This window comes from Euwallacea fornicatus, chromosome 2 (genome assembly GCF_040115645.1).
Source record: "Euwallacea fornicatus isolate EFF26 chromosome 2, ASM4011564v1, whole genome shotgun sequence".
Classification (NCBI taxonomy): domain Eukaryota; kingdom Metazoa; phylum Arthropoda; class Insecta; order Coleoptera; family Curculionidae; genus Euwallacea; species Euwallacea fornicatus.
The window spans coordinates 1,176,818-1,202,405 of NC_089542.1; the positions used below are offsets into that span (position 1 = coordinate 1,176,818).

At 39.8% G+C, this 25,588-nt stretch overlaps 1 protein-coding gene across 3 annotated transcripts in view; it reads left to right on the forward strand.

Moving 5' to 3' along the window:
• AkhR (Adipokinetic hormone receptor) overlaps positions 1-25,588 on the forward strand; it is a 44,575-nt gene that overhangs the window by 1,380 nt on the left and 17,607 nt on the right. For 2 of the 3 annotated variants that reach the window (XM_066294122.1, XM_066294140.1), the window contains exon 1: positions 23,622-23,742. The exons of the other annotated variant lie outside the window; for it this stretch is intronic. The gene's annotated coding sequence lies outside the window, so the exon portion shown is untranslated. Of the gene's footprint in view, positions 1-23,621; positions 23,743-25,588 lie in introns of those variants that run through there. 3 annotated transcript variants of the gene reach the window in all.

Genomic DNA, 25,588 nt, shown 5'->3' on the forward strand with positions numbered 1-25,588 from the left:
GAGCGGAGGCAAATCACCGTTTAGGCAAAAATCTATAATGACTTGGTAACAAATACCGAGCGTTGTAATAATGAGTTTCGTACGCAGGAACGTAGTTTCAAATAGTGAAGGCGTGACCATTCTTAATGGCTGCCGAATTTCCCAAGTTAATTGCAATTAGCTACAATAAGTGAACGAAGTATAGCAGTCCTAGTGCTTGGGACACAAGGTTGTTAATACTCGCTGCGCGCCATTAGGGTCTCGGAATCCCACGAAGTCATGCGGCAAACTTGCGAGTTTTTAAACTGAACCGAACTATGTTTCAAAATTTTCCAAACTCCGACCAAACCGAAAATAAAAATGAAAAACGATGTTCCATCGTTTTTAATTAGGAAAATGTGAGAAAAATATCAGGTCCGCACTAAAAAAAAAGTTTGACGATCGGATTTTTGGAATATTTTTGGAAACTCGCGTTCGAAATGTCACAAAATTTAGAGTGCGCGAGTAGGTAGTTTTGTTTTCGGTAAAATTGCACACGTTTATCCATTTCCAATTTCGACTCTCATGTCTTAGTACCCGAGGTCCAAATGGTGATTAGCACGTGGGAATAGCGCCGTATAGCTGCGTTACGTATTTTCTAGAAGTAGTTCAAAAGGTACCACTTTCATATTGCAGACCGTCGTTCGAACTTTGGAAATGTTACTTGTAATTCATAAAACACCCTCATTGTTAATAATGATAAATATTAATAATAAATTGCAGTCAATTGAATAGCCGGTAAGCAGATTTGCTCGCTAATTTCCATTTTGTGATTTTATTAGTTACTTTATATTCATTGCGCCTACATCTGCATAAACTCTAAAAATTCCTAATTCGAACCATTTCTCGTAGAAAATAAATCTTCTATTCAATTAAGCTCTAAATAGTGCCTGTTAGGTAATATTTGCAAATACTTTTCTTAGCAAGACGGTGTTCGATATCGGTGGGGGTATTAGCACTCGAAGTAATTGTTTCTGTTTGCCTCCTCAAATTCTTCTCCACCCTCTTTTTTTCTTTTATTAAAATCACTGAAATAACCGCAAAGCAGATTTGCTTGAAAATTTCCGTTTCGTAATTCTCACTCACATTGTGTTCATTTCTGTCATATTCTGTCAACATTTGCTCTATTAAACCCGTGGTAGCTTTATACGGTGAAGCAAAATCAAGCACACCTCAAAGACGATTTCTCCTCGGCAATTAAGGCCTACTAAACGTTCTGCCGGCCGTTATGTCCGCGGAAATTTTCTTAGGGTTATGCTGAAGGGAGATGTATGTTTGCGGAGGCCTGGGATATTTTGTGTTTATTACGAACGCGATGATCGTGATAGAATATAGATTCCGTCACGCTCGATAGTATTTGTACAGGATTGATAGGCTATCACGTGCCAACCGACGAATGTAAAATTACCGTATCCTTGTAGAGCCGCAGAGGCAGTGTTTGCAAATTAAAGGGATTTATTCTAAAACATAAACGACCTAAGGCCCTTTGCCCGTTTCTGAGTTCCGATAGTCGATTTTTTTTACGATTTTAATCATATTTCTTCTTCCGACCTTTTAGGAGTTCGAACGTACTGAACAAAAGGGACAAAGAAAAAAAAACTCGACTTTACATGAAATGGGAGAGCATCCAAATGTTTTGCAAATTTGATGGTAATTTTAACAATTTCTAAAGACCCGTCCACAGAGAAGCGTCCAGGGACAACATTTATCACCGCGAAACTTTGCCAAAAGCTCTTCGATGCAGATACCTTTTTTTTATTTATTTCTCATATTAATAACACATCTCCCAGCACTACCCATGTCTCTAAAGAAGTTGGAACGTTGTGAATGCCGAATTCCCCGCTTTTACAACACGTTTAACGAACGTACATATTTCAACAAACTTTACACTGGATGTTGCTTTTCTATGGACGAGTTTATAGGGATACAAGCCCTGCCAACTCCGAGCCTTAAATCTCCCCGTCAAGCAGTGACTGAGTACGACTTTGTTTTTAAATAAACTAGCGGAAGTTCATTTAGAATTTAGGGATTAGTTACAGAGTAGCTCTCTGTGACTTGTTTAACTCTAAAGGCTTAAAATGCTTCATTTGCTTAGATCTAGTTAAACGTTTGCGATTCGAGTATTACGGGAACTTCCCGAATTCTACTTGGACGTCACGTATTACCGCTCCTGTGTCCGGTGGCGAGTTTTTTGAGGACGTACGTGAGATTGGACAGACGGTGATGCGTAGATGAAATCTAATTGCTCACTTTCGGCTTGCAACTTCAAGAGAGATTTTACGGCATCGTTTTATTATGGTTAATCTGATTCGTTTTCGATATACAGAGCGATTTTTAAATTTGATACCCTTTGAAATCGGTGATTTATCCAAATATCAGGAACCTACATGACTGAAAACATTAGATAGTTACCATGTTGGAGGTTTTATAATAAATAATAATAATTTTATGGAATAGACAGGATATAGAGAAATTAAATGTCGTCGCGGACGGGAAAATTTCAAGCGATCCATTGAATTCCAGTGGGACATTCAAATCTATTTCGTTGATTTTATCGAAAACGATTTGAAGTAAGAAGAGAAATTTCACACATTCCTGGGTGATAAATCACATGTACATGTGTTCCATTAAAAAAGGAACAAGTTTATGTCTAGGAAAACACTTTTCATCCATCCTGTGTGCAGGGTGTCCTACGAATATGGGCCTTTATTGTGAAGACTGTGACTAGGACAGGGTCGAAATTAAGGTATCGCACTAAAGCGGAGGTGATCTATTGATTAAAAATATTTTCACAAAACACCACTTCCGGTTTATCGGAAATGAATGTCAACTCGTTTATGGTAAATAGAACACCCTGTGTATTATATCAAATTTCGATGATGCGGAATATTACGAACGTTTGTCATGTATAATGTTTTATACGCAAATTTTGCGGTTTTCGAGATATTTACAACTTTAGAAAAAAAATTACAGTTGCAGCCCCTAATGTATTTTAATGAGCTCCTCATTAGGTTTCAAGCTCCGTCGTTTAATTTATTCCTATTTCAATTACCGTCGATATTGCTGCATGGCGAAATGTTCAGTTTTTTAATTCAACTTTACACTTCGCAAATAATTTCCCCCTGTTCAATGGCAATTGTTAGAGATGCGGCCACGAATAACCACAAAACGGATGGTAAAATGCAATTTTCGAGTACTCAATGTGAAAATCTTCTTAAAGAGATCTTCGCGTTCTTTTTACAATGCAAATTCAGTAAAGTAATATCAGTAAAGTAATAAGAATTTTTAGAAGTGTCTGCTGAATTTTTCATGTCAAGTTCAGAAAGGTTTTCCAGTCTCAAAGTTCAAGTTGCCCAGGACTTTATAGAAACGGAAAGAGTTGTTGGAAGTTTCCTGGGTTAGATTAAATGATTGAATTTTTGATTTGCTAATAACTGTGTGTTTTAGCGGAAATTTGAAAGGAAGTCCCGTTGAAAGTTTGCCGGATATTAACGGTAAGGCGTGTTGTGCGTCCATTTTTCCGGTGATTCCTATACCGTCCTTCAGCGATCACTCCTCTGTTATTAGTGTTCAGTCGCGTCTTGCCGCTTCTTGTCGTATAAAATAATAAATTAAGTAAAACTAACAGTTCTGTTTCCACGGTAAAGTTTAAAAATACATGTGGAATATCAGAGCGACGAAGGTCGAGATTTTTCAAATCGTGAAGTACTGTCCCCAGACGATGCTTTATGTTCTACGCTTGCCTTCGAAGGATTACCTGCAGTTTAAAATTTTCAATAAATCCATTATTAAAAGGAAGTTTAGGTCTAGACTTAATTTGGAAGCTATTTAGAGCCGGGAGATTTTCTGAGAAATTTAACTTTTCTAATTTAGTTTCATGTCATTAAATGCTCCATTTTAATTTAAATTTAATACCTCGTTTATTTTCTTGCTAAATGGAAATCCTGTGTTTTAGGCCACATTGTTCGTGCAAGTAAATTCGTAGCCGGAACCATGCCCGAAATCATGGAATTTTGAAAACACATCTCATTTAAGCGAACTATTACATAATTAGTAGGTGATCGAACGCACGTGGCTGTATTAAAATTGATATTAACGGTTTGTTGTGGAGGAACGCAGTATATCCGAGTAATAATCACATAACTGGAGGGAATATTACTGATATTAATTTTCCGACATTCGCCATTTAATAGCACAAAAATTTAAACACGTATTTCAAGCCTTTATTGTATAAAATTTTAAGAACGATTTTATGGCATTAATTTCTGGCAATTTCGAAGCTTCGACGTTGAAACGTGGAATTTAATAAAAACTAATTTTCCCCGTCTAAAGCACCTTACTAAGGAAATTTCTGCTTTAAAATAAATTCGTCAAGGCTCCAATATTTTCCATAAAAGTAGCGAAGGAGTTAAATTCCACTCTTGTGCAAGACGTACGTAATTTGTTGCACACATTTCGGCTTATATCTTGTCAGGTTAGTTCATAGCTTGGGTTCCTGCTTGATAAGTAGTTTTCTCAGCAGGAAGGAAATGAGAATTTCGGAATTTATTTCACGTTAAAGAACTAGAAATTCTCCTTTTCAGCACATGTTCGCTCGTGGCGACTTCTAGATGGGATTTTAGGAAGAGATGCGCCGTTAATGTAAATCATGTGCAGAATTACATTCACCGGTTTTAGTTCGTTTCGATATCGCTGGCAACGGGAATTTTTCCTAGTTTGAGGGGAGAAATGGCGACAAGCTGATACAGGAAAAATGATCATCGTGTGGAAAAAGTTTTGAGTTAACAAAGCAACTCAATTTAAAAAGTACGTCACTTTTTAAATTGAGTTTCTTCTGTGAGGAAGACGTTTTTAAGAAAAACGCAGTTAACATCAGCTAATAAAAGACAGCTTTAATAACGGCTGTCGTAGGTCGTAGATAAAAGGGGCAAGTCAAAGGCCCGGAGGACTTTGCTAAACGACCTGAAAGTCCTCCCAAGAAGAAAAAACCGTGATCTTCGAGTGGCAAAGAGTTCAAAGATTTTTACATCATTAATAATCATAGATTTCTCTGGTTAAATGGAATAGACAGTTCAACAACAAACAAAGGCCATTAAGTGGGGAAACAAATAAAAGGGTTTTGATGCCTGTGAAGGCTACATACCGACAGGCAAGACAAAAGGGAGTAAAGAATGGCTGCATTGTATTTCTTTGAGATGCTTTATTAACTACCATTCTAATGATTAAAGAGAAAGTATCGTTTCTTCAAATGTAGTTGTGTTCATGGAAAAGGAAAATAACAAAAATACCTGTACAAAAGTTGAGCTGGAATTGGAAAATGCCATCTGTTAGGCAAACCTGTTTCCAATACATTTTAAATCCTTGGATTCGAAAGAGCCATTAGTAGTCAACATTCTGGATCGATGAACCAGCCACTTCAGCCCTTCAGACACAAAATATTTTTAATGCACAGTAATATGCCAGAAAATGATGGAAACCTATTTTGAAATCCAATTTGAGGTAAAATTATAATTAAAAGCTCGTCCTAAAATTGTAATACAGATGTAATGAAAGATGTTGCGGATTAAGCGAAATTTGCAATTATGACGCCCTTTGACTGCATAATGGGATTTTAGAACGGAATTTAAATCACACATGATGTAAAGACGTGTGATTAAGCTTGTATGAGTTCAGTCATAAAGTCGGTGAAGACTTGCTGCATATTAAAGATTTGATTAAAACTTTGGTTCGGTGACTAGAAAAAACAATTTATAATCAGTTTTAATTGCTCGATACTGCACGGTGGCGCTCTTTCCGGGACGTTACATTCTCTCCATTTTTTCCATAAAACCGCCATTTGTACATATTAAAAATTACCAACGAATCCAGCTTTTCGGAGATATTTTTAGGGCACACATTCTATAACCAGCAGCTTTCGTCAGCGTCTAAAAGCTTCGAATGCCTAAACTTAGAAGTTTCCGAAAGTTCATCTCCATTATTAAGTTGATGCGTGGGGACACTTAATTTTCATGCAAATACTTCAACCATTTACGCAAAATTTCGTTAATAACTTCCTCGGCAGTGTCGAATGACCCGAAACTGGGAGATTCGCATTTAATTTGCTCATTGACGGGGTCATCGCGGTGCAGTCATTACGTGTCCGTTCGTTAACAGGAAATTTATTGTGGCCGGAAATTGTAAAATCGGAGATTTTCCCGGGAAATGTAATGATTAGTGTGACGAAAATTATCGATAAATTCAGGGAACTCTGCACGAACGCGACATTAAGCTGAAGTAGAGCTGAGGCGTAAGAGTGCCTTTTGTCGCCCAGTCAGCGTAACAACGATTGGTTCACCATAACAATGAGATACCAGCATTGCTCTGTATTTAACATGTTAATTCAATCGGGAGAAATTCGTTTCTCGTTTACCAAAATCTGAAGGTTCGTTATCTAGGGCAAAACAATTTATGCCGTTTTCTCCCCTAAAATTGTCAACCTTTCAGCCCTTGGGCGAAAAAATGAAGGGTCAAATAAGGTCGGCGACAAGAATATGTTACTGAACGTCCTTTTATTGACAAAAAAAAAACGGACAATGGACGTGGTCTGAATACTTTGCTGCTTTACCTGAATACCGCTGCTTTAGAGGGCCCGAAGTATCTTATTTCCATGTATTTAGTTACGAGGCTGAGATATATGGCTTTTGCTTTAAACATACAGACTTTTTTGTATCACAGAATATCGCCCGAGAATTTGATTACCCACTCGAAAGTCAAATTTCCCGTATCCACATTTCTCTGAATCTGGATGGATTTCTGGACAAAATTTCTTGTTTCTGGAGAAACATGGAAACTTTTCGAAACATGTCGTTAATCTCCACAGGTCGTGTTGTGAAACTTACAAAAGGAAGTATCATTTGTGAAATCGCACAAAGGATGTACAATTATTCCCGCTGAGCCCCTCAGTTAGGTGAAAACAAACTGTCTGTTAGATTACCGAAAAATTCAAATGAAGAGGCCCAAATTTTAATCTGCAAGCTAAAAAAAGGTAAAATGATTAAAGGTACTGATGAACAAACATTCCCGCGTTATGAGACGACTGTGTGACCATTGTCCTGAGGTTGGTTCAAATTTGGGTACCGTCCACGGACATTTGCACCCCGTAGATGCTTCATTTGGTGGAAATTTTAATACATTTTTCTATTGTTAAAAGGGCGACTAAATTTTCTATAATTAAGGAAAGTGCCTGAAATTTGCATATACGAATAATTTTAACTCCATTGTTTTAAGCTTTGCGAGATGAAGCTCATTTGAGTCTGTTAAACTGTTCTTTAATTGGGTATATAAGCCATTAGTTTATTAATGTGTATGGAAATTAACGTGCAATTATTTACCAAAAACCGTCGTCCGTACCTTACCGAAGGTCGGCTTTAGCTATTGCGAAAGGTTTTTTTCATTCGTACACTTCCTATAGATTTCCTGAACCCTCGAAGCTTCTTCCCATCAAGTTTATGCACAGGGCGAGTTAACATCAAAACTACGTCAGACATTATAATTCATTTGCCATTTCGAAACACACCTCATAAAGCCTGAACTCCTGCCTTTTACATGTAGTAGTACTACAACTACCCTGCAAGGAAATTCTCTGACGGCAGTGTGCTTTACGAGAAGAGATCCACAGGGAGTCCCAAGCTTCTTTCATGGACGCTGAATTACGCATCAGGGAAGATCGAACAGGTCCCGGTGAAGGATTGTTGACTTATTGAAGTTTCTGGCATAAATAATTCGAAAACCTTAACTTTCCTCAACTTCGCTTAAATTTTCCATTGTTGAAATTGTTCCTATGTTGACCTTCATGCACGTTTGCCACATAAGTGAACTAGCAAAAGTTGGCGTAATAATAGTTTTGCAGTTGAGACCCAAATTGGCGTAATTAAGGGCCAGACACCCTAGACCATCGAGAGATAAGTACTCTGTGAGAGTCGTTACACTTATTATCGAAATAGTTGGGTGAAAACTTGCCTAATGAATAGACAAGAATAATGATGAGCGCTATTTCAAGCTATTTTAACTTGAAACAGTTGGAGCTAGATCGATAGAGTCGCAGGATTTATTTCAGCCCTTAAAATAGAAAAAGTGTAAACTTCCCGAAAATGCCATTAACTTTGATCCCGTTTAAATAAAACACGAACTAATTTTAAAGTCGGGGACTGCAGCTAAATTTATCTTTACTTGATGGATGAATGTATCACCTCCATTGAATTCATGGTTTTCTCCACAAGAGAACAAGCCGTGGATATAATAAATCACACTTTCTTGGCATTCACAATCCATTTTTCAAGCTCATAACCGCGTATATCCGAGCAATGAAAGATGTTACTCGAGTGGAATCGTTGAGATGGTTAAACGAACAATACTTGAGGCAAATTGTTCGTTAGAAATGTGCCGATTAAGAGTTAGAAAAAATAATATTTCGAAGACTCTTTCGTGGCCCGAGTTCACGTGATGCTCCCCTTTAAATCATATCCGGTCTTATTTACCAAATTCGGAACGTTAAGGCATTAAATTATGGCCGCAAACTTACATACTGATATTTCCATGATATCCACACACCTCGGACCCGTCAGCAACAAAGTGCAACAACATCCACAACAGATAATCGAATTTCCCGGGCCATCATCATTTAAGCTCGTTTGATACCTGTCGGATTTCTATTGGTTAAACTAAATCAATGAGAAATTTTAGTCGAAATGACCGCACACAAGTTGATGCAACTCAGCACATTTACGCATCCACTTCGATGAACGTAACCGTCAATCAGAAGTCGCATAATATGCCGGCAGCAACGGTGATTTGAATTATTACGGGACAGTTAGTAGTAATATTTACGTAAATTTCAACTACAGAATACAATTGCCGTATTCGACAGGAGTAGTGCAACTGCTTAGGATGCGCAAAGAAAATGGAATCGATCGTTTGATTGAGGTAGCGTGTCGCTCGTTCAACAGTTGCGCGAAAAATGTTGGGTCTCTCGGACGCGCCTAATGCGAAGCACGTGGTTTTACATAAATGAGGAACCGTTTCCGAAACGTTTCTTCCAATAAAGTTACTTGTGGTCCTAGTCGTCCGGAAAATTGCCCCCTGCCGGAAAATTCAGAAAAGTTACATATACATGTCGACGCCTCAACGTGTTTATAATAAATAGTTAAGATAAAGACACCTGTCGATTTGTTAAGGGTGGGCGATGAGTTCTCAGGAACCAGCCGAACATGAGTTATGGGCGGCTGGCTGGTTTGGGTACCCTGTTTAGGTTTGGATAAAGAACAGTTCCGGCGTGTGAAATGGGCCTGGGTCGGGTGGAACGGGGCCACGGGGAGAAATGAGAAAAGATAGCGTGGGAAGGACTGATGTCCAGAGAAAAGGGGGAAGAGACAGTCAGTGTGATGTAGTGAGCTGGTCCCGGATCACCAGTTCTTTGCGATTGTTCTAGGAATTTAGATTAGTAACTTTGTACCAACTCGTGTTTGTTGCCCTTTTAATATAATCAACAGCATCAACTGAGGGTTTTTGAATTGTTGAACATGGCTTCCAAAGGAAATAACCCTTCTATTCCGACATGCATTTTCATTTTGAGTTGTACAAAGTGTTCGGAAAAGTTGGTGCAAACCTCAAGAGAGCAGAACCAAAAAAGTTCCTCCCAAAGGAATCTTATCATTCAGATATTTTTTAAAATAACTGTCTTTCTGATTAAGATGATGGGATGAAAATTGTAGATAACAATCACACCATGAGGGTCTTTAACTATTGTAAGCGACGTCACAATCCATTACGAATAAGGGCAGTTTTCTACCCAGACAGAAAACTTTCAAATGTCTTTCATTCCTTCGAATCACCAGATAAATAATATAACTTTTTAATTGTATAAGGCAAAATTGCTCCTACATTACAGTAACAGGATTAGTTACCCATTTAGCGGTTCCGTGAGATTCCTCTAGAGCCTGAAAGGTCCAACTGAAATTTGCGAAGAGCTTTTGAATTATGTACATGGACCGCTAAACGTGTAGTTACCCCAAGTTTCTACTCTGTGATAAAAGATATTGAAGTGAACGATAATTTTCTGGGATGGATTCACTTGAAAGGAACACTGGTCGGAGCTCAAGAAAATTGGGTAACTTTATGAAATAGCCTAGTTCTAGGCGTCGGTTTATTAATACAAGGGCCTTTGGGTCTTTGACAATTATTCGTAAGCCTCATAACGCCTTGAGCGGTTCCAAAACTTATGAACAACTATTGTCGAGCACATAATCACTCCATGAACGAGCCCGGATTTTTAATGAAAACCTAATTTTCAGCCTCCAAGGAAATTTAATTTTGCCCTCAATTTTACTCGCCTCCTCGCATTGTCGCCCTCCAACTTTATTGAGGTATAAAATATTTATGAGCCAGGATAGCGACCTCTTTTAATTTGTGCATCCCGCAATTGCACGTTTTCAGTATCAGAGTGGATCAAAAATTTATAGAAAGTTGCAGTTCCGTCCAAGGAACTGACACGCGTCCGTGTCCAATATCGTCCATTTGACGAGCGCTAACTCTCTAATAGTACCTTAAAACCGCGGAGATTCTCGTTTGGTTTATCCGCAAGATAATAAATTCTAATACTCCTTTCATACATCACCTTCAAGACAGCTTTGAGCAAAATTCTCATATCCGTGTACACTATTATTTATGTGTATTGTTGGCCCTATTGTGAGACGAATTATTCGTTTAGGGTTGGTTGGGAAACCCTCAGCTCTCGACTATCAATGCCCACTTTAATTAAGTATCGCTTAAATTCATCAAAAATAATCATTTCTGCTGGATCTCATACGAACTAGAACCAATTTAAACTTACATAAAGACGTCAGACGAAACTAATGTCGAAGATACTTTGGCTTCAGTTAATGAGCATATTTGAAATGCAAAATTTATGGATGGAGCTGGGGATATTTGCACGGGAAAGGTGTAACTACTTGGGAACAGTTTAATTATAAAATTACCCTTTGAGGGGGAATTACGGGAGTTCGGTTAGCGGGAGCTTTAAAGATCATTAAAAAAAATTATTCGCGTTAAACCCGTGGAAAACCGCCCTTAGTGTCGATGCCTGAAGTAGGGAATGTCGTAGGGAAATCAACTTTTTTCATTTTGACAAAATTAGGACGGCGCCGCTGATTGATAAGTGACGATGCTCTCTTATTGGATGTAACCGGGTCTGTTTTGGGGGAACCCCATGGGGACACCGCAGTGCCATTGCAGTAAATTGGTGATCACAAAACAAAATAGTACATGAAACATGCCGGTTTGCGAGGTTTCGCCATCGGCACGCGGAAATTCATTACCTTGTAATATATTGGAGCTGATCCTCCTCCATCCTTCAATGTCACATGTTACTCATTTACTAGCAGCTTATTATCTACAGTTTTATATGGCGAAAACTAAGGTTTAAATAGGTCATATGTAGGTCATCTGAGCGCTGGCAACGTCGCGATTGTCTTTTGTTTTCCATAGTGTCGCATACTGAAGATGCACCGCTCGCCCACTCTAAACTTCGGGCGGGCAACATGATATCGTGTTCTAAGCAGTTCAAGTGATTTAAATGCATAAAAACCAGCGTTGAACCCTCATCGATCTCCTCGAGGAAATTGGGAAAAAGTTCCTCGTTCCGAAGACGAGAATTAAAAATCAAGAGGTTAAACCTCTGGACCATAAATCAGAGATGGACGACCTGGCCAGGTCCAACTTCGGGCCGATTTCAATTGATTGACATGTAAATCAGAGAGACGACTAAAAATGAAGAGTTTTTTTGGGCCCTTAGAGAGCAACTCCCGCTAAAGTCAGGCATGGAAACAGCGTCAAGCGGTTTCAGTGCGTATGTGTACAGGGTGTTGCAAGTTCGATCGCTTGAACAAAGTCATCACCAGTGACGTCTCGGTCAGTTCGGGGATGGTTTTATGATCAGCTGAAATAAACAGGCGATCGGGTCGAGTTGAATTTTGCAACATTCGTTCAGTATCGATGAGCTGCAATTACCATGCTCGGTCGAGTGAGGGTCAAAAAACAGGAAATGGACGTTACATTATTCCACCTGACCGATGGCACAAGTAGTCCTTCGCTCTTCGTCGTCATCGCTCCGAGGTGTCAGTTAAAAGGTCACACAGTAAGTCTTAACTTGAACTTGGAATCGAATTCTGAATTCAATTTTTTCGGTAAAAGAAATAAGTCGCCCGTTTCAGTAGATTCTTAAAAGTTTTGCACATAGAGTTCCCGTTATTTCGATTAAGTATAAAGGGCAGGAATGTGCATTAACATCCATGTACAGACAGCTGCTTGATGTATTTCCTACCTCGAACTTAGCAATTTTAGAGATTTTCGAACGAAAAAACTTGTTCTACTTCTTATCTTCTCCTCGCTTCACGTCTTGCCTCGATTGAATCGATTGAAATCGGCTTAATGTTGGATCTGGCTAGATCTCCCATCTTCTCTGATTTATAGTTCAGCGATTTCACCTCACGTCTTTAAAACGAGCAACTTTTCCCCAATTTCCTTGAAGAGATTGACGAGGGTTTACCGTTGCATTTTATATGTTTAAAATACTTCTAGTGCTTAACAAATACATACAGCGTTTAGAAAAAATACTGCAACACCGTTGCTCTCATGAACCCCGATATTTTTAAAAAATGCTTAAACACGTGTAATTTTATTTAAAAAAAGGCATTTAAACGTGACTCAGTATTACATCAAACAAAATTTGAATTGCCGCGATGAGCGCTGAAATTGGGTCCAGCAACAACTTGGCAACGCCTGACTCGTTCCTCGAACCCAGTTGGGCAATTGCCCAATGTCGCTTCAACTATTAATTCTAATTCTGTTTGAATTCTAAGCCGTAAATCGTCTTAATTTTGCGGCCTTGTAAGTGACCCCACAAGAAAAAAATCACGAGGCCTAAAATCTGGAGATCGTGCCGGCCGTTCTGTTGCAACAGTCGCGTTGCAATACTTTTTGGAAGCGTTGTATGTCTCACACAGCGTGGTAAATTTCACTCAGTTGGGAGGGAGAGGGGGAGTCTTAGCAAAAAGTTTGCAAAAAAACGAGGCTTCAGGTTGGGGACCTTCCCCTAGGCTGCTCCATTGGAAATGTCGCATCAATTTTAGATGTACCGGAGGCAGGAAAACTTCGCCGTGAAACTCACTTTTTCGCCTCTCGAAGATTCCCTAAACTTATCAAGGGTTATCGTCAGAAACTGGATTCCAATAGCTTCAAACTTAAGGAGGGTCTGATAATGTGGAGGGACCCTCTTATTACGGAATCGGGATGAAGCGTAATGAGATAAATATGAGTCAGCTGCCAACCTGAGTTGGAAACTTAGGAGTCTTTAATTCGTTTATAAAAGGCATTATTGGAGGGTGGACAGTAAATCTCTTTAAAATCTGCGATGTTGATAACAACAATTTGATCCAAGGCGACGATAAATTGTTTGTTTGCGATCTGTTTACTACTGTAAAGTTATAATATATGGGAGGACGATGGTAAATAAAAATATTAGCTCAGTTAATGAAACTCACCCGTTACACTATTATGGGTCACAGTTTTACGTCAAACAGTGCAATAATATTGGCACAGGGATGAGAGCATTTTCCTTATATTGAAATTTGTCAAAAATCTATTAAAACTTTTAATGGAAAAATATATTCTTGCAACGCCTTATAGGAAGTCTCGAGGAAGTGATAGTTTTTTGACATTAAAGTGTCTGTAGATAAATTGGATGAGATAAAAGGGATTTATGATAGTTCGTACATGATTCGATAAGAGGAAATTTCAATGTTTAAATTAGATTTTGGCTACGAGAATCGAAATAAAGTAGCCTTTTCCGCACCACTTCCCAACGCATTTTTCAAATCCTGGAAAAACTTCAAATAAATCCACCGAATAAACCCAGATGTCGCAACGATTATTATTATTTGCCACCTTGCCTGAAATTCCCACTTTATTTCGCTTCGCTTAGAAATTTACGATTCGGGAACGAATTGATAGGAAAGTGCGAGTTGGATAGAAATAAGTTCGAATTCTCTTTCTCGAAAAAATATTGTTTCAGAGGGTATTAAAATCTCCGCTGGCCTTTGGCTTTCCGAGTATTGAACGTGCAGCCAAGCCACAACGACGACAGCACAAAAGCTTCTAGCGTGCAGAAGCTTAAATTAAATAATTACGACGGTGGAAAAAATAGATTTGGTTACTGCCAATTTGCCTTTCAATTGGATCGTTGAGCACGCGTTTTTTTTTTTCAATGATGAACGTAACAAACGACGATAGTAGTTGCGGAAACCAAAACTCGAGCGAATACTGCGGCTTCCTAACACACGAGCGTGTTAGAAAGTCGTAATGTTCGCATTGAGTTGTTTTCCTAACACGCTCGTGTATGAGGAACTCGTAATATTCGCATTGAGTTGTCTTCCTAACACACTCGTGTATAACGAATTCGTAATGTTCGCATTGAGTTGTCTTCCTAACACACTTGTGTGTTAGGAAAAAAACCGAACGAAAGACACAGTGCAACGAACTACTATGGCTCAAAGAATTATTGTGCTATTGCAATATTCAATTAAACAAGATACGTCCCTACCACCAACTACCCTGCACCCTGCGTGTCTCAAAACCAGTCAGTTTCGATAGTACTACTAAGTTTTCGATAGTACTACTAAGCAAAATGGAAAGCGATTATGTCAGATCTTGAAGGGTGTTGTGATAGCGATTCGGACTCAGTTCCGAGTGACGCAGATTTTGTATTTTTTCTTGTATTCGGTTTGTGGACGTGTGCGAAGCACTGTACGCGACTAGAAAGAGCCTCTCAACATACTCGTCTGACTGTCTCCGCCGCCTGTAGCTCATACACAATAACTCACGCTGGTCCGACAAGAAATACTTTATTTTCGTGCTACGTAAAGTAAAACCTTGTCGAAATTCGTTGGTGCACTCCGTAGAAAGCAGTAAAGTTTCCACCCAACCGTTTCTCTTCTTATCGCTAATCGAACTCTCCGAGATAGCAATTCGACAGTGCAATGGTAACTCTGCGCGACATCTGCTGCTGTATTGGCAAACCCTCCGCCGTGTAAAATAATTAAGATGATTAAATCGGGCGATCGTGCAGTCCGACTGACTTATTTTCCTCCCCTATTTGCGACCTACAGCCAACATTATCGTAATTTAGGCTGCAGACCTCGTAATATACCTTTCACCGTCTCCTCTTCGACGTGACAACAATTAACCTTAAAAATTAGCTGTAATTCGATTTTTGCAAAATTAAATTTCGAGAGCCTTTCCAGATGGCCAACGAATCTTAAATGAAATTTCACCTTCGTGTAATTTGGTCCTAAGTAGGACCTCCGACAAGAAAATTGGATTTTATGTATCGTCGAACCCGTTTATTTATTGCCACAAATTTGGGCCCTCTCGTTCATGATTATTTTCAGTCGACGGTATTTCGTCTTAAAAATAGGCGAGAGGAATATCAAAAAGGCGCAAATTAGACTTTGTCTTGCGGAAAATTTCGCATTCTGAGATTGATTGGCGTTGCGAAAGGCGTTTTTCTACGCGAGAATTGGCCGGCGTGTAATGAACTTTTTTCGCCCTTGGGACAGCATCTGGTGTTGGGATCGCTTGCTGCTTTGAGGACGAAATAAAGAGGCAAAAAATATACGAAGGAAACGTCTCGAAGTCAAATGAGCCATTAAATTAACTAAACTTTGATTGGTATTTTTCAGAACTTCGAACTACCCACGCTCGAGGAGACGCTTAATAATTTTAATAAGGGCTATTTGTTTGCCGGCACCGGTTACAAAAAGTAAATGTACCAAAAAAGGTTACTTTTCTGGTAATGTTTTCGAGCTTTTTAGCGATTTAAATCTAAAAATTAAATTGGTATTAAATTCTCAGAAATGAATATTCCCTCTACAGGGCTAAAGGAACAGCCGTTTTAAAACTCCATTGCCTTGAAAATTAATATTGAAGTTCTTAATTAGTTTGCTTCAGGGAAAAAAACGAACTTGGTTTTATTTTGAATTGAAATTATTAAACCTCAGCGAACCATATTCGTTTCGCATTCAGCACTTCAGCTTGCGAGCTTAATGTGAAGCTTTTCAGCTATCGGTTATTGTTGCATTATTACTGATATTATATTGTATTGCAGTTTTACTGAAACTCGATACAACACAGTTTTGCACATAACCGTCTCAGAGCGTCACGAGGCCGCACCGCCTTGGGGAGACGTTTGCAGCTACGGGTCCTTACACGCACACATCTTTTACCGTTGCACTGTACATTCCCTAGAAGCTCGTCCCGCAGTTCTGCAACGTCCCGTGCGTCCACTTGTACACGTCGTGAGATGTGCTCCTACGCTGGTACACATGTCTGATGAAGCCAACAAGTGGAAACACGTGTCGCCGCCCAACGTTCGCTTTCCACCCTCGCCATGATTCCCCGTTCCCTTTGCGGACTCCCCGTTGGTATTTCGTCCGTCGCGAGCGACTGTCGCTGATGGCGAAAAAACGGAATTGCCAAATTCCGAAAGAGAGTTCGCCCGGGGATTATGAAAAAAATTTCGAGTATCGACTTAGCGCAGTAACTCCCGATTTAATGGGGCATAAATTTATCCCATTCATCACCCAACGGGGGGCTTGTCCCGGCATTCCTCCGACCACCCACAAACTTAATTTATCAACGTACAGCTGCCTCACTTTGAAAACAGACTCTCCTTATCATCCGACAAATTGAGCCGTATCACATACTGAAAGGTTCTGCAAGTGACGCTAATTATAAGCCACCAACTCGGCCGAGAAGTTCGAACTGCCTTAAAGGTAAATAACATTCAACTTTGGTGCTTTCCCGTTTAAAAAACTATTATTTTAAACATGGAGTAGGACTCAAAGTCGTTAAAGAAGCGTTAAGTTGTAATTTGTATGCATGGAGAGGTTCTACGTAAGCCAGGGGAGCCGCAAGGAGGATAATGATTGAAATAAGTAAATGGGCCAAGTTTGCACTGATAAAAGACATTAAAACACGTATCTCTTCGGGAATGATAAATGCATCATTACACGATAAATCTCCGCATATGAATGTACGAATTCGAAAGAGGTGATTTACCGCATCCTTAGACCCCGATACCCCAATATATGCCGCTTTTTGATGTATGTCTGTCTCGTTTTTGTCTGCGGCATTATTTGCCTCGATCTCGTGTTTGAATCTCGTTCCAACCCCCCACTGACGTTTAAATATTTCATCAAAAACTACGAATATTGGGAAATTCTCGGAAATTTTCACTGTCGTATTTCCTCAATTAGCTTTGATATAACACTGAGCGAGGTCATATTTCAGTTAAACCAAGCCTGCTATAAGCAGAAAATAATTGGAAGCTAAATTAAATAGAATGGTGGAAGGCACAAACGCCATTATACATTCCTGCGAACTGCAGATATAAACAGTTAAGACACATCTAAAATTAGGGTTTTAATTGTTCGGTTGAGAATTCACGAAACGGCACGAATCTATTGAAAAATATTCATACACTCTCCTTGAAGTCGTAATGAGCGAGTTACTCCTCCTACGAGAGTCTACGAGACAATTACCAACGAGAGAAGGAACATTTACGTTGAGAGCGACTCCCGCTAAGCCGAACATAACTTGATAAGGTATGATTCACGTTTGTTTCGGGTCCACGTCAAACGGCCCCGAAAGTAAATAGTTCAATTCTTAATGTTAACGGTCCTTCAGGGACCAATTTCGTTGATTTATGGCTGGAGATTGGTTCTCTTAATTCGCGTTCCCTCCCGGAATCGCAGAAGTACTTGAAATGAAAAAAGAGAGGCGGTTACGGGATGGGCCAGTGGGTGCGGTAATGGAATTTCGATTTGAGAGGCGGCAAGGGAAAAGTCTCATTACTACACACGTGATTGGCCACGTTCAATTTGGAGCGGCAATTACATTTGTTCACAATGGGATATCTAGCACCTTATCTCACTTGACACATTCAAAATCCGGCTCTCAACAAGCCATAAATTAGTGCCGTCTCTAACAGAATAGATTGCAGCTTTCCTGAGCGTTTGCACCCGTTCTGTTCAGGCTCTAAATGCATATGAGCTTTGAAGCTTAGAGGTGCCCAACAGCTTTTGTCCGCTGGACTTAAATTGGATTAATTGTTGCCTGTTGGCAGTCTCGTCACGTATTAAATCATTGTGTCCTCGTAATGGAATCTGTTTCCACTTTGCAACCGAGAATTCATAAGAAAATTGGAAGAACATTATTAACACACATTGCGAAACGACACGGGATGGGAGCAACACATGCGACACTCTTGCATTAATGCATCTCTTTCCGTAGATAAGGGACGTTCGAGGGCGGCACGACAGTTAAATCTAACTTTGCCCGGGAAAGTCATTTATTTGGGGGACTTCCCCATGAAATCATACGCCGCAGGTAAGTCGATAAAGGATCGTTTACTACCGCGTTCATGTTTGTAAAGAGCTTTTCATCAGATATCGCAGGAACTAGAAACATCGATTGATTTAGACAATCGAAACAAAATTAATATCCAGTTAAATTTCGATAGGTTGGAAACTGCAACGTGTCTCTCTGACTGCACAAATCCTTTTATACCGTTAAATGAACGATTTCGACAATCATGAACTAGAACTAACTTAGCCAACAACCATATATAACTCGATGGTCATTTAATGAGTTTCGAGTGTCCCTAATTCGTCCAATCATCTGCAATTTAAATTAACGGTTATGAACAATCTATATGAAATGCAATAACGCTAATTTCCACCCAACTCTGCCTACTTAATTATGCGCAATATCTATTCACTTAACTAAACAAAAAGGGTGATTTCCATGAGCTCCCTTAAATTCATATGTTTCCGGCCCTGCGGCCAAAACTTCTGGATCGTGCCAGGCAATATAGAGTGTGTAATATTTAACCGGGAACATCTCGAATACTAGACGTGCTGTACAGACACGTTCGGCATCAAATTCTGGATGGGAAATGTGTCGGTGCAAAAGTCGAGCCCCCTGCACCGCTCGTGTGGGAGGGATGGGGGTTAACTTTTCAATTTCAAGTGGCAACCTCCATTTTTTTGCTGATTCGCATAATGCTGCTGAAAACAAGGAAAAATCATCCGAAACATTTTTTGTCGATTCATGCCAGAAAACACTGCAATTGGCGAAATTCAATCTCTCTTTAGCTTATGATTTGCCCAAAGGCTTGATGATACCTGCTTTAGAGTTGATGAAAACGCGCTGTTTTGTGTAGGTTTTATTTTTAAAGCAAAAGCTCAAAACGGCGTCCTGGAACTCGGTGCACTCGTTTATCCGTGTTTTAATTGATTCTACACTTCTACGAAGCGGATCTTCTGGAGCGTTTATAATTCGCATGAGCACATCCTCAGGCGACCTCCTCGTTGGCATTTCTTCATAAACCTGATTTTTAGGTGTAACCACGAGACGAAATCCCGCGGAGCAAGATCTGGCGATCCGGCAGGCCAATTCACCGGACCAGATCTGCGGATCCATCCACCGTTAAAACTGCGGTTAAGAACGTCGCGTGCTGCTGTAGAATGATGCGCTGGACAACTGTCCCGTCGTAATTATATGTCCCGGCGCAGTTCTAAGTTTAAGTTCTTAAGTAACATTGGCAGTTCGTGTTCCGGTACATTTCACCACTCAAGTTGCCTTCAATTGTGTGGCGGTTGATAAGTTTATTATTGCCAGTGACTTCGCACCACACGGGAAGCACGAGCTCAACTTGTTGGACTATTTCCGTATGGTGCGAAGCTTGCGCTCAACTTGTCAAAGCTAATGCGGATTTTCAACACTCCAATAATGCCTGTTAGGCCTATTAACTCACCCATGATTTACAAACGGCAATTCGTGAGGGAATAATACATAACGGAAAAAATGGGAATTTCGCTCTATCTGTCGATAAGCTCACTCGCAAAATTCTAAACGATTTTTAAAATCTTCTGCATGGAGCTCTTGGTGTGAAGAGATATGACAAGGATAAAATTGGGGCATCCCGAGCGTTCTTCACGCAGCCATGTAGGAAATCCCTCACAATACTGCAATAACAGAATTTTTGTATGCCATAGAATTTTTTTTGTTAAGTGCAGGTTGCCATTTAAGGTAATGAATGGAATTTCGTCAATGGCGGTATCTTCTAGAGTGAATAGAATAAATATTTCGGACAAATTTTCCTCATTCTCAGCCGTATTATCTCAATCCGTAAAGTGTCGCCGTTTAAAATTAAAAAGTTAACCCCCTCTCCGCCTACACGGGGGGGCGGAGGGGAATCGCCTCTAGCACCAATACATTTTCCCCTCTAGGGCGATTAAAGCTCGATGCCGCGCAGACGCTGCTTTATAGGACGCCTAACATTCAAGATATTCCGACGTTCCAGGTCAAACGTTACACACTGTACCTTTCGGCTAAATCCCCAAGAAGATTGGAAAACTCCCTGTGGTAACGACATTATAATAAAAAATGTCTCGAGGCAGCGTGCGATGTGACGAAAAATTCTTTAAAGGAAGCAACGTTATTGTTACGTGAGTTACAAAGAAATATTTTTCAACTACGTTTATGATGCTGAAGAGCAGCTGCAGGACGTTTTTGGAGACGTTTTGCTCCTCGGGAATCTCGTGAATACCTCCCGGAGAAGTCTCTAACGAGCCAAGTTTTCCGAACGTCTCCCTTGGACGGGGCGGCTAAGAACTTGCCGATGGTTCGCTTGAAGGATTGGAAGGTAAACGATTTCGTATTTAAAGAATCTAACGTGGAACGAAAACTGGGAGGGAAATTTTAAACTCTGAAATATGGTCCCAGCGAAAATATAAATGTCTCGAATACACCCACAAAATCCAATTATTGGGTTTATGCTCCCTGGCATGCCTCAATGTCGCACAGTCGTACATATTACGATGTTACATGAAACGTAAAACTTGGAAGGCTGAACTCGCAAACATAAAAATTTCGTGTTGTATTGCACAGTTGTTCCTCCATTTTTGTTTAAGCCTCCATTAAGACCCGTAGTTAATTTCACGTTTCAGTCGGTTCTCGTTGAGCACACAGAAACGTTCATGGTTTTCAGATGAGGCAAGGAATTTTAATCGAGCGTTAATTTTTGTGATGAAGAAAAGAAAATTAGATCCTTTACATGATACAAATTGGCTCAGAACCTTCAAGGATTTCACCAATTTTTTTCAAACCAAAGGAAACTTATAAAAGATTGCTTTGCGAGAGTTTAAATTTCTGCGAGACACATGAGATGCTTTAGCTTTCGAAATATGTTTTCCAGCTGTCGGCAAAGCCATAAAAGAAGTTACAGCAGGAAATCGTGAAATGATTGAATGCCCAGGAAAATGTTCGATTTTCGATTTAAGGACCCGAACGATTTCAAGGATTAAATCCAGTACGTCACTATCACTTGAAGATCACTAAACTCCCACGTGCAAAACAACACCACTTCAGGCGTACACAATAATTAAGCTTTCGCGCTGGCTTTCCTGAAAATATTAGCACGGCCCAATGTCCAGTATCCAATACGCAATTTTCCATTAAGCCGGAAAAGTTGAATTTTCCGTTTGAAGGAGGGCTAAAGTAAAGTTTAATTTAAATATCGCGCAGAGGAAGTTATCCGAGTTTCATGTGATTCGAAAATTAGCTCTTTGGCGATTCAGGTCCGCTATAACTTTCGGCACTTAAGGCGGCATGAGAAATATTATTTTTAGTTGATTCTGAGCAGGCGAAAGGAAATCCACAAAAAATTGCCCGACTAAATTTTTATTACCCCCGGAGCCGAGCTTTGTTCGAAAAAGCTCTGAAATCGTCGTCTTGGATGTCTCGTTTGAAGACCACGGTTCCTCATTGGGCAAGACCGGCTCAAAGCTCGACAGACCAGATGATAACGACTTTTCGCGCCTGGTCGAAGATTCGGAAGCGAATCTTCGTGGTCCCAAGCGAACTTCGGATTAAATTGAGCAACCGCGAAATGATTCGAGCACGTGAGAGTATGTGCGAAATGAAATAATCGAGGCCGCACGAGAAAAAGTAGGAACCTCAGGGAGCTCAGGGAATCATCACTTTAACGTGCAAGTCGAAGCGCAGCGAGTTGCTTAGAATCAAGCAAAAAACCGCAGGCTTTTGTTTGAGGCCTCGGAGATGTCCCGCTGGAGTTGGAGGAGGAGATGCAGCGCCAGAAGGAGGCCGCTGCAGGAGAGAGATTGAAATTCCGGAGGGTGGGCACAGAGTTTCCAAGAAGTCGACGCCACAGGTGTAATGAATATTTCCGCAGGGCTGAAAAGCGCATAACATATTTCTCCTCGTCCTCGATACGCCCTTAAATAATTTTCTGATATATTCCGGTAGGTGTAAAATTAATTCAATGCAAATTAACTCCTAAATTAAACCTTTTTAAGGCTTAATTTAAACACTTCAGCTTCAATCTCGATTAAATCCTGTTTTCCACAATTTGATAGGAAAGTGTGGGAAAACAAAGATTAAGCCGAACGTGTTATAAACTTTGAAGGTAATTCGGTGAAAGCTTCGTCATGTGGTGACACTTCAATGAAATTCAAGGTGAACGCATAGCCGCACATGCCCTAAAATTAAGTTTGGCGTCACAACAGGGTCATGAAATGAATTTTTCTCGGATTCCTAAAATCTCTCATTTTTGCTTCACTTTCAAGCATGCTTCACAGATCAAATTTGAAGTTCGTTTTCGTGGGTAAAATTGAGGAACTCTAACTTGGCAATTCAATTTAAGATTAGCTGAATGGCAAACCAAAAATTCCACGATGTGGGTCGAAAAAGTTTTCGAGAGTTGCAAGTCGCGGAGACCATGAGGATGCTCCATTGGGAAGATTTTACTTTAGCAAATATAACTTGAAAAAGGCCTCTTTGCCATTCAAAAATCCAGATTTATAGTTTATTGTGAAGTAGACTCATTGGGTAAATCCTTTATATCCAGTAAACCGAACTTTAACAACCGTGAAATCTATTTTTCAAGCATTACTTGAGCAGGAAATTGGAGAAATTTCATTGATAAATAATGCAACAATGCGGGATGATTTTCCAATCCGATTGGTTTAACCGCCTTGAAGTCGAACCAGAACTTTTTTCTTCGCGTATTTGGGGACGGATATTGGGGGTAAGGCTTCGATAAGCTTTAACATTATTTTAAAGCAGCTCTTCGCATATCGAACTACGAATTCTGACGAGAGAAAATGTATAGAAATACTTATTATAACTCGACGTATTTGATTGCCGGCAACCGAATCGAAATGCAAATTCCCCCCCTCTCTTTCTCTCTCTTTCGTCTTTACCAACAGGGAGAATTTTGTGAAGAACGCGATCGAACGCCTTAACGAAGTCGCAAAAAGGCACTTCCAACCATACTCCCCAACGTTTGATAACGACGGATTGAGTCAATGCTACGCGTTTAGCTCAAATTCTTGCAAGTAGAAGAATTTAATATAAATATTATTTATGGTTTTGTTTACTAAAATGAGCAAGGGTCATCGATAAACCATAAGATAATCGCATCCAAACATGTTTCACATTTCAACCAACACTTAGTGCGGTCTTCGCGTGTCGATATTCAGTCCCAGTCAAATAAACTCAATATCCCTGTGGTGGCCCCAATCTGGATTATTCTGGGTTCTTCCAGGCAAGGTAGGGAAGTTTAGCTCTTTATTGCAGCGAAATATGTGACTACCAAGAGGTTGAGGTTCATGGAATCGACGAAATGAGGTCATATCATTATGTCTCCATTAGAGTTATCTTCTAGATAAAGTTGCCAATGGGTTGATTTATTGGCCCCAAGGGATTGATACAATATGTTTAATTATTAGAGCTGTCGGTGCCTCCTAATAATGAATGCCGAATCCGACAAATATTAATCGTTTTGTTTATAAGGAAATTGACTGTATTTTCATTGGCCCGTTGTGTTTAATGATAGAGAATCAAGGGAAAATTGTTCGATAATTAAAGGAGTCAACAATGTGTTGTTTTCTGTATGTTGCAAGAAATAAGGGCCAAGGACGAGCGGGGCGTTAAGGGGCAGACTTTATATGAGTTGGCGTTGCTTAAAATTAGACTTCAATGAAGTTGAGCTTTCAAAAATGATAGATTCAAGGTAGTTTTGAGAAATCGATGGGTGGAAAGTTCTTTAACTCAGGAAAACGTGAAAAAAAATCTTCATGTTCAACCCAAATGGAATTCTCTTGGAACATTGAAATCTTAAGAATTTTGTGCATTAAAAAAGACTAACACGAAATGACTCAGATTCGCACAACGTCGGTTCGCTAAATTTTCCTAGAAGAACTGAGCCGATTCCTTCCTAAAAAACCTAAAAAAAAAACCTTAGAAAAACCTCTGAGGAATTCGCGCTAATCTCACTACAATACCCGATACGTGCTCACCTCAAGAAACTCGAAACAGACGTCGGTTTTAAGAACTTTCTCTAAAATCTACTTCGGCCGAATCTCACAAAATCTTGAAAAATTCGCGATCACTTGAAGATAACTCTTATCATTAACACCTAGTTCCCTATTATTAAATAGAGCTTCAAGAGGGCTTCAATCAAATATCGTAACTAATCTCAAATCTAAGAAGTTCCTAAAAAAACTTTGAGAAAATTAAGGCGATAACCATAGATTATAGCGATAAGAAGCAGAAGTTAAATTACCATCAGCATCATCCTGCTAGCATCGAAGAACCCTGAGGGGAGCTTAAGCGACCCATTGTTGTGGGAGTAGAGCCTTCAGCCCACCGTAAAAAACCTGAATGTGGTTTTAAAGATATTCTGAATCAGGTTTTATCTTAACAACTATGAGGGATAATCTAATCTGTAAACAACTTCCCCCCGGGGGGGGGGGGGGGGGGGGATTACAGATAACTATACACTTGGAGCTTCTCCTCTGATGAAGATTTAAGCTTCTCCGATAAATATCCGCATTAAATCCTTTAATGCCCGCCATAAACTCCATCATTTCCTCTATTCAATCTTCCGCATTCCCAATTATTGCGCTTCCTGGCAAAGTATCACGTGAAAGTGATCGGCCATTTAATTCTTTAATTAGTCTTCATGTGAACGAAAACTTTCAAAAGGCGCCGCTCGGGAGGGATTGCGTTTAAGGAAGTTTGCCTCAAAGTTCGGATTAACACCACTTAACTGAAAACTCCAATAATGAGGAGCTGGATTGCGGGATAAACTTTCAAGTTCAAGCCCTTTTCATGGGTGTTTTGGGGATGTATTACCGCTGTTTGAGCGGCAAGTGTCTGGTTTTTGAGATAAAATTTTCAGTTTATTTTCCTAATGAACCAGGTAACGATGTTATTGCATCCGAAAGAGTTAGTCAGCGAAACGGTTCTGACACAAAAGTTGAAAATCACGAGAACTCAGGTCACGAGGGCGTGCAGTCCATGAGACGAATTTCGAGCTACATATGTCACTCGCTGATAATGGATAATTTCTTGATCTTTTGGTCAACTTAAAATGTCCATAAAATTGCTTTGC